Below are 8,906 nucleotides of genomic sequence, written 5' to 3'. Positions count from 1 at the left end.
GTGGGGTGGTGCTGAGAGCCGTGACCTGCTTACAGCATGCAGTAAAACCCATCTCCAACATCTGGAGCTATGTTAAACCTGGCTGGTGCATACAGTGCAAGCCTTGTGTTGCCATAATTTCAGGCACGTGTAACACTCCTTTTCCATGGTAGCTGCTGGTCTTATTCCAGCATCCTGGTTTTGGCTAGGCTGCTTTCTGCCTGCCTGACTGTCCACCTACAGGGTGATTGATGTATACACAGCCTTTGGGTGAAGACCAAACCTGTTTTAAACCTGCCAAGCCCTTAGTGTCATGCTTGTGATAGTGTTTGCAACACATGCTTCAAGATCCCTGTTTACCTGCCTTGTTCCTGTGCCTTGACCATTACCGATCACCTGATTCCCGCCCTGCCAACTAGTTTGGATTTTCTTGTTATCGACCTCACATTAGACTTTGTACTACACTCTGAACTCAGCCTGCCTTTTGACCACAGATTTGACCTTGCCTACTCGCTGAACGTTGCCTGAGCCCGTACTGCCATTGGAACACTCTGCTTGTCTGCTGACCACAAGTATCTATTTGCTGTGCTTGGCCTGGTGAGGTAGCCAGGCACTATAGCATTGTGTGTAAGACTGGGGGCAACCAAGTATCAGTAGGTCTGCTTGCCTTATGGGAAAGGGGGCTGCTATAGCTGAAGAATACAGATCCAGCTATAGTGCCTGACCACCAATGCTAAGGGTAGGCATGACAAAAAAGAGAGGGTCTAAGTTTGGCGTTGTTCTAAATAACCACACTAGGCGGTTGTATTTTCAGATTTGTTATTCAGCTTCCTCCATGCCGCTCTGTAGAACAGAACAGCCCACCCAGAAGAGCTGTTAGAGTTTAATGGTACTGCAGGGGTCCAGCAGAATGCAGTATTCACACTATTCGACAGGGTATTCGTCAGGGCAGGGGCGGACTGACAACTCATGGGGCCCCCGGGCAATAGGGGATCATGGGGCCCCTGTGTCCTTGACCACACTCAAAGCACACCCAAAAAAGCCTATAAAAGGTACCAGGGGCATTTCATGGGGCCCCCTACTGCCCCCGGGCCCTCGGGCAGTGCCCGAGTGCTCAAATGGTCAGTCCACCCCTGCGTCAGGGTATATACCCTTTCAGCCCCAGCACCTCAGAAACAAGCGTCACCTACTTTTGTGGCCTCAGTTCACAGGACTATAAATGTTTAACTCCGAAATAAGTTGATCTTTCGTGGATCCCATTACTTAGAAATTTGCAATGTTGCTCTTATTCCAGAGTTCTTTCCTCCAGTAATAGTCACAGCAGATGGACAGAGCTGAGATCTGCAGACGTTTCACCAGTATCCCCATGAGATGTAACGATAAGCATCCACAGGATGGATATTTAGACATCTTTAAACACAAATGGCAGATCTTTCTCTTTTTTTTCTATGACCACCTTAATGATCAGTCTGATTACAAAAGCTATTTTGTAATCCAAGCCATCCATATTGAACTAGCTTTCAGGATGATATAAACATATTCAAAAGCATCAGCTGATCTGCTCAGGTATGAAATATTGGTCTTCTTTGGTCTTCTGTGCATTGATCTGTATCCCCGGCACAGCCCAGTTGTCAAGGCTGATGTGAGCATCACTTGTGATCAGCATGACACATGTGGGTGTCCTAAAGCCCTCGCAAGTATTGGTGTACATGATATTACCAAATGATAGGCTATGAGCAAATTTCTGATCTTCTTCCAACAAAAATAAAGACAAGCTCCAAGCTTCAAAGAAAACACACACGTCACAGAAATGCCGGACTCTCAGAGTGACAGAATAAAATAAAAAGGAGCAAAGGAAAGAAAAATGTTTTAACGTCTTGTTTATTTTTTGAGACCGCAGGAATTACACGAATCTCCCTTGCCTGGAAATGCGAAATGTGAGCGAGTGTTAGAGGAAATGCTGCTGAATTCTGGGGAAAGTATAAAAATACCAGGCAACAAACAGGATGTATGCAAATGCTTCTGATGCAGCGCTGCAATAGTCCTGCTGACCATGGATATGAACAATGGCATACGGAGACTGTCGGAAGCAACCGATAGAAATTCTCTTTTTGCCTTCAGTGTATGTTATGTTACCTTAGGATAAAACAGGGTGATTGCCCAGTGCTGTGAACATAAGCCAACCATAGACAGTTCAAATCTCAGTTAGTTCAGCAGGGATCGGCCAAGATTCGATACAAACAGGGTGGATGGAGAATTCCCCTACTAGGACATTGTATTCTGATCAGTGGGAGAGGAAAACTTATCAACATGTCTCTTTAACAGAAGTCAACCAAATGATCGACCTCTGTGGAGCGGACACTATTATTATTATTATACAGTATTTATAAAGCGCCAAAGGGTTTGCTCAGCGCTGTATAGTAGCAAGGGGGACAGAACATGAGACAAGACAGAAACAATACAATACACGAGGGGTTCGAGGGCCCTGCTCTTTCGAGCTTACAATCAAACACTGATCAGATTTCGTCCAGTCCCTGCTGGGTGGACTTTCAATCAGTGTATGGTCAGATTTAATTTTCCATAGGAGCAATGAAAGGCTGACAGAGGTTCCAGCCTTTCCCTGCTGTATCCAAACCTAGAAGTCAAATTTTGACTTTAGATCCACTTTAACAACTCTCTCATCACCTGTTGTTCTTGAAATTTTTTGCACCTGTCACTCTGCATTACCTATAGCACAACCACTGCCAGCAAATCTCCCTTATCTCTTTTATTTATCCACTCTGTCCTCTTGATTGTAAGCTCTTTAGGGAGGGGACTAAAGTCTTTCATGTATTTACGGAAGGAGCGTGTGAATTTTATAAGATTGCTGTTCAACATTTCAAATATTATCTCCTAGATTTGTAAGCTCTAATGAGCAGGGCCCTCTGTTTCCTCTTGTACCATATTGTATTGTAACTGTAATGTCTACCTTCATTTTGTAAAGCGCTGCGCAAACTGTTGGCGCTATAGAAATCCTGTATAATAATATTGAACACATGATTCTTAAGACAAGGGTTTTTCATGTTCATGCTATGCCCTATTCTTATTTATATATCCTCAGATTGGCCATATTCCACCAAATTTTGTGACCGATCCAAGCATCACTAGCAATAAATATGGCTAAGCTCCAATGGGTGGAGTGAACATTGGCAGAGACTTATGGGCTGAGTCCATTTTCAAGTCTACACTAGGTTGGCTTGATGGGAGTGTGAAACTCCTTTGATTTTACACATGCATAGCTTCGGATGAGCACTTTTGGCAGCCTGCACCTATTTCTTTGGTGATTGTGGGAGTTTGGCTTCCCCAGCTTGAGCAGCATTCATAATCAACGTTCGTAAATGTCACAGCGGGTAGCTCCTGCTGCTGCCAATCAAATTGTGGGAGCAGGGGGTGGGGCTGAGCCGTGCTGTGTGTGTCGACAGATGCATGTAGTCCGACATGGGATCATACCTGCACATGCATCCCCATAGGAAGTGGCTTCCTATGGTGGTGCACTGAGGAGAGGAAGTGTCTGGACTGCTGGCCCGGGACCCCAGAAGAGGAGCTTACCAATACTATTGCACAGAGCAGAGATTTAGCATAAGTAGCAAATAACATATTTATTATCATGCCTGCAAGTGCGCCCCCAGAGGAAGTGGCTTCCTGTGGTGGTGCACTGAGGAGAGGAAGTGTCTGGACTGCTGGCCCGGGACCCCAGAAGAGGAGGTTACCAATACCATTGCACAGAGCAGAGAAGTAGCATAAGTAGCAAATAACATATTTATTATTTTAATTAAAAAAAACTGAGCTTTTACAAACTCTTTAATACATTAAAGTGCCATGTTCCATTTTGGAAATAAATGCTTGCTTTTTTATCTGTTATTATTGTTCTCTGCTCTTGATCCTGCAGATGGCAGGACAAGCTGAGTGTTGAATGAGCATTTCTGAAAACTCACAAATAAGCACTCCTGATATCGTTCCTTACCCACACATGCGCAGTCCACTTTCTCATGCCTCTCAGCATTCTGCAAGAGTGAATGGGAGTGGACTGCGTATGTGTGGGTAGGGAAGAAAGTTGGGAGTGCTCATCTGTGAGCTTCCTGGGTCATACATGCAATGCTCAGTACATCCTGCCATCTACAGAACAGAGAAGGGAGGACATTAATAAGTAAAAGTAAGCATTTTTTTTTTTCAAAAATGAAACACAGCATTTAGTATTAAGGACAATGACATGCATAAGGACTTTTGTATATAAAGGTGAACTAACCCTTTAAAGTGTGCATTTTTTTTTTTTTAGATACATACATCAGACTTAAAAGGGATGGACAACTGAGAAGCAAAGAGGGACAGGGGGTTTAGTTCCAAAAGATGGACAGTCCCACAAATGACAGTTGGAATTTATGTGTATGCAGTTATGTGATCAGTTCTTTGAAAGGGTAGGGTCATCCTTTCAACTGGAATTGGAATGTTTACCAAGTATTAGAAATGCCAATTATTTTGACACAAATTGGGAATTTTCTGTGACTTTTCTGCTTATCCACTGTAGATGCTGGTGGAGCCAGAATAGTCCAGGGCCCTGCAAATAAAAATGCATTTTATTTTTTTTTCTGTTTACCTATTTCATACACACATAATGAGGAGGGGCCATCTCTGAGAATTGTAGGGACCATTTACATCTTCCTGCTGATGTAGCACCTTGCGTGCATTGGTGTAATGAATGGCACCCCGACGCACCTTACCGACGGATGTACCAATGTGCATTCCAGTGTGCTGCGTTTTGGTGCGTTCACAGATCGTTCATTTTGAATGAGCTGCCTTAACCTAATGCTCCGCAAAGATGTAAATGAGTCCTAATGTGCTGATCTGTCATTATAAAGATAGACAACCAAACCAATGTGCAGATCTGCAGACTCCTAGATCTGACAAAGCTGATAAGTAATGTGTTCCTTTTAACTGTGTTATTGCTCCACCCTGTGGTCATGCAGCTTTTGAACTCCCTTTCAAGCCACTCCACTATACAAAGCTTGTCCCATAAAGTGGATATAAAAAAAAGTCAGAAGTGTAACATCTACAAACAATGGCATGCAATGCTTCCTACCAGGGGCGGACTGACAACTCATGGGGCCCCCGGGCAATAGGGGCTCATGGGGCCCCTGTGTCCTTGCCCAAACTCAAAAAAGCCTATGAAAAAGGTACCAGGGGCATCTCATGGGGCCCCCTACTGACCCCGGGCCTTCGGGCAGTGCCCGAGTTTCCAAATGATCAGTCCGCCCCTGCTTCCTACAGACCTTTTGAGTATCTTTGCAGGTGAAGAAATCAACCACCACCCAAAGGTAAGTTCAACTCACCATAAAAAGACCTTTTGTCATAGAAAGTCAAAATGGACAAGCATAATGCAGTATTAGTCTCCCACAATGTGACATTGATTCCCATTAACATAAAGCACTGTGCAAAAGTTTTAGGCAGGTGTGAAAAAATTCTGTAAAGTAAGAATGCTTTCAAAATATATATTTTAATTGTTTATTTTTATCAGTTTGCAGAATACACAGTGAGCAAACAGAAGAAAAACCGAAATCAAATCAGTATTTAGTGTGATTACAGTTTGGCTTCAAACCAGAATCAGTTCTTACACTTGCACCCTTTGAACACTTGCACATAGTCAGGAATTGTATAGGAATAGAGTCAAGTATATGATTAATCAATTATACTAAGCAGGGGCTAATGGTCATCAATTCCATATGTAGGTTGAAACAGTCATTAACTGAAACAGAAACAGCTGTGTAGGAGGCTTAAAACTGGGTGAGGAACAGCCAGACTCTGCTACTAAGGTGAGGTTGTGGAATACAGTTTCATGTCACTGATCCTTCAAAATGGCAAGACTGAGGACAGCAACAAGACACAAGGTAGTTATGCTGCATTAGCAAGGTCTCTCCCAGGCAAAAAATTCAAAGCAAAAGATGTTCAAGCTCTTTGGAAGAAGCACAAAGAAACAGGAAACGTTGAAGACCATAGACGCAGTGGTCGACCAAGGAAACGTAATGCAGCTGATGAAAGACACATCATGCTTACTTCCCTTCGACATCAAAAGATGTCCAGCAGTGCCATCAGCACACAACTGGTGGAAACCAGTGGGATCCAGGTACACCCTTCTACTGTCTGAAGAAGTCTGTCCAGAAGTGGTCTTCATGGAAAAATTGCTGCCAAAAAGCCATACCTCCGATGTGGAAACAAGGCTAAGTGACTCAACTATGGAGGAAAACATAGGAACTGGGGTGCAGAAAAATGTCAGCAGGTGCTCTGGACTGATGAGTTGATATATGAAATGTTTGGCTGTAGCAGGTGGCAGTTTGTTGGCGACAGGCTGGAGAGTGGTACAATAATGAGTGTTTGAGGGCAAGGCTTCTTGCATTTCTACAATTGGATTTGGAGATTTGGTCAGAATCAATGGTGTCCTCAATGCTGAGATATACAGTCAGATACTTATCTATCATGCCAAACCATGAGGGAGGCATGTGATTGTCCCCAAATATATTCTGCAGCAGAAAAATTACCCCAATCAAGCATCCAATGTCGTTATGAACTATCTTGAGTGTAAAGAAGAACAAGGAGTCCTGGAAATGATGGTTTTGCCCTCACAGAGCCCTGATCTCAACATCATGGAGTCTGTCTGGGAAGAGACAGAAGGATTTGAGGCAGCCCACATCCACAGAAGATCTGTGGTTAGTTCTCCACGATGTGTGAAACAACCTACCTTCTGAGTTCCTTCAAAAACTGTGTGGAAGTCTACCTAGAAGAATTCATGTTGCTTTGAAGGCAAAGGGTGGTCACACAAAATATTGATTTAAATTGGATTTCTCTTCTGTTCATTTACTTTCTACTTTGTTCCATGATAAACATAAACACTTCTATTTCTGAAAACATTCTTCATTTAAAGCATTTTTTTACACCTGCCTAAAACTTTGGCACACTAGTGTATATCTTCATAACTGAGGGATTTGGAGGTTCATAACAAAGACAGGAATCATTCCACATAGTACAAAACTGTTTATTCCAGAAAAGGGTTGAAAAGCAGACAATGCTTACAGATAGAGAGGGCTTCACTGTACTATAGTATAAAAATACTCACAAGCATGTAGGGATGAGCTCAAGCGTGTTCAGATTCTACTCTAAACCCGCTTGAGCAATCATGCCAGGGAGCTGTTACTGTACTGGGCAAAACATGTGACTGGGGCATTCTCCCCTGCAGCTTTTTTTACGTGCGGCTGCAGGGCTGGAGATGCCTCAGTCGCCTATGATTGGCACAGTACAGTAACATCTTCCTGGTAGGATCACTCAGGTGGGTTCAGACTAGGATCCGAACATTCCTGAGCTTATCCCTACTAGCAAACAGAAACAACAGATACTGTTGCAACCACCTACCATAGAGTTCAGCAACAAGATATATACAACCACCCACCCACCCACCAAACCACCTGCTGAGTGATATCACTGGGAATGGTGCTTCATACAGGGCCACACGCTAAGCATGTTTTGTCCTGAAAGCAGCCCATAGATTGCTCAATTTTCCTACCTTCCACCACGGGTGGAAGGAAAGAAAATCCCCCAATTCCCCCATCAGCACAGTCAGTGTTGATGGGGGAATGCCTTCTGCAGCACTATTGTGTTTTGCTGGTGGCGGGGGATGGCGGGCGTGGGGCGCAGAACACAAAGGTTGCCTGTACCTTGAAGAAGGTGGTACAACCTGGAAGCTTATCCTGAAAATTCTAATGGTAGTACAAAAAGTATTACAGACAGTACTCAATTGTTTTTGAGATAGATGTTCGCAATAGCAGCCTTCATAATGCTATCACAACGGATATAAATTTTGTCAGGTTAAGGTGAAAAACCAAAAAATGTCTTCTTACTGAAAATGGAAGGCCATTTAAAGAGAACAAGTCAGGATATAAATACAGGAGCTGTTGTTGCTCACTTGTATAAACAATGTCCAGGTTCCAAGGCTAGGTCATTCCAGTTCTTGCTTCACTCTTTAGTGAAGCTATTGCCATGTCAGGGCTTCTGATATACACATACAGTACTTGTTCTCAAATAGTGATTAACCTTGAAGTAAACGAAGGGTTTTAATAGCAGTCCTGAAGCATGCGACTAAAACAAGTCTGCAGCACCAACTCTGGTGCTTCTCTCCTGGCAGGTTACAGGTGAAGTGTAGAGTGTTCTATCTCTCTCTCTCTCTCTCTCTCTCTCTCTCTCTCTCTCCATGGGTAAGGGCTAATTAAATACTCCAGCTGGTGTGTATACAAATGGAGATTAGCTGACAATTAGACATTATATTCTGATATGGTGTAATAAGTTAGCTATTTATCTGATAGGAGAAGCCACTTGGTCAGAATACAGGGGGAACACAATGCAGTTGGACAATGCCCCCAGCCTTTATCTATAAATCACATAACAAACATTTATGAAACAACATTTTTTGAGGCTTTCAAGAGGTGTATTTAGGCTGTGTTTTGTTTGAAGTCTTATCTCAGGAGTGTTTCAGGCTTGATAAAGGCCTCATTTAGGTGGCTCAGAAAGGACAGCAAGAAAAACAATCTAATGCCACAGATTGCAACCGCGCAGAAAGTCACAAATGTGTCATACAGCGACGGTCATAATCGAGAATTGTTTCCCACACCTGCTGAGGATACAGGCACCTAGCTGCATCCTGCTTTATTTTAAGGTGAAGCTATAAGAAGATGTTCCTCTGATTCCCTGTTTTTGTGCCCAGATTGTGCAATGATTTCTTTAGAGTAGTTGTTTGCCAGTGGTGAATGACTTGTTAGGTATAGGGCGCCTCAATTGTGCTCCTAATCTCACAAAGGGGGCAAACATAATATTTAGTACATGTGAGACTACTGAAAACTGTCAAAGAA

This window comes from Staurois parvus, unplaced genomic scaffold, assembly GCF_062004578.1.
Source record: "Staurois parvus isolate SC_StPar_1 unplaced genomic scaffold, SC_StPar_1.0 ptg001349l, whole genome shotgun sequence".
NCBI lineage: Eukaryota > Metazoa > Chordata > Amphibia > Anura > Ranidae > Staurois > Staurois parvus.
This window is presented reverse-complemented; position numbering follows the sequence as displayed.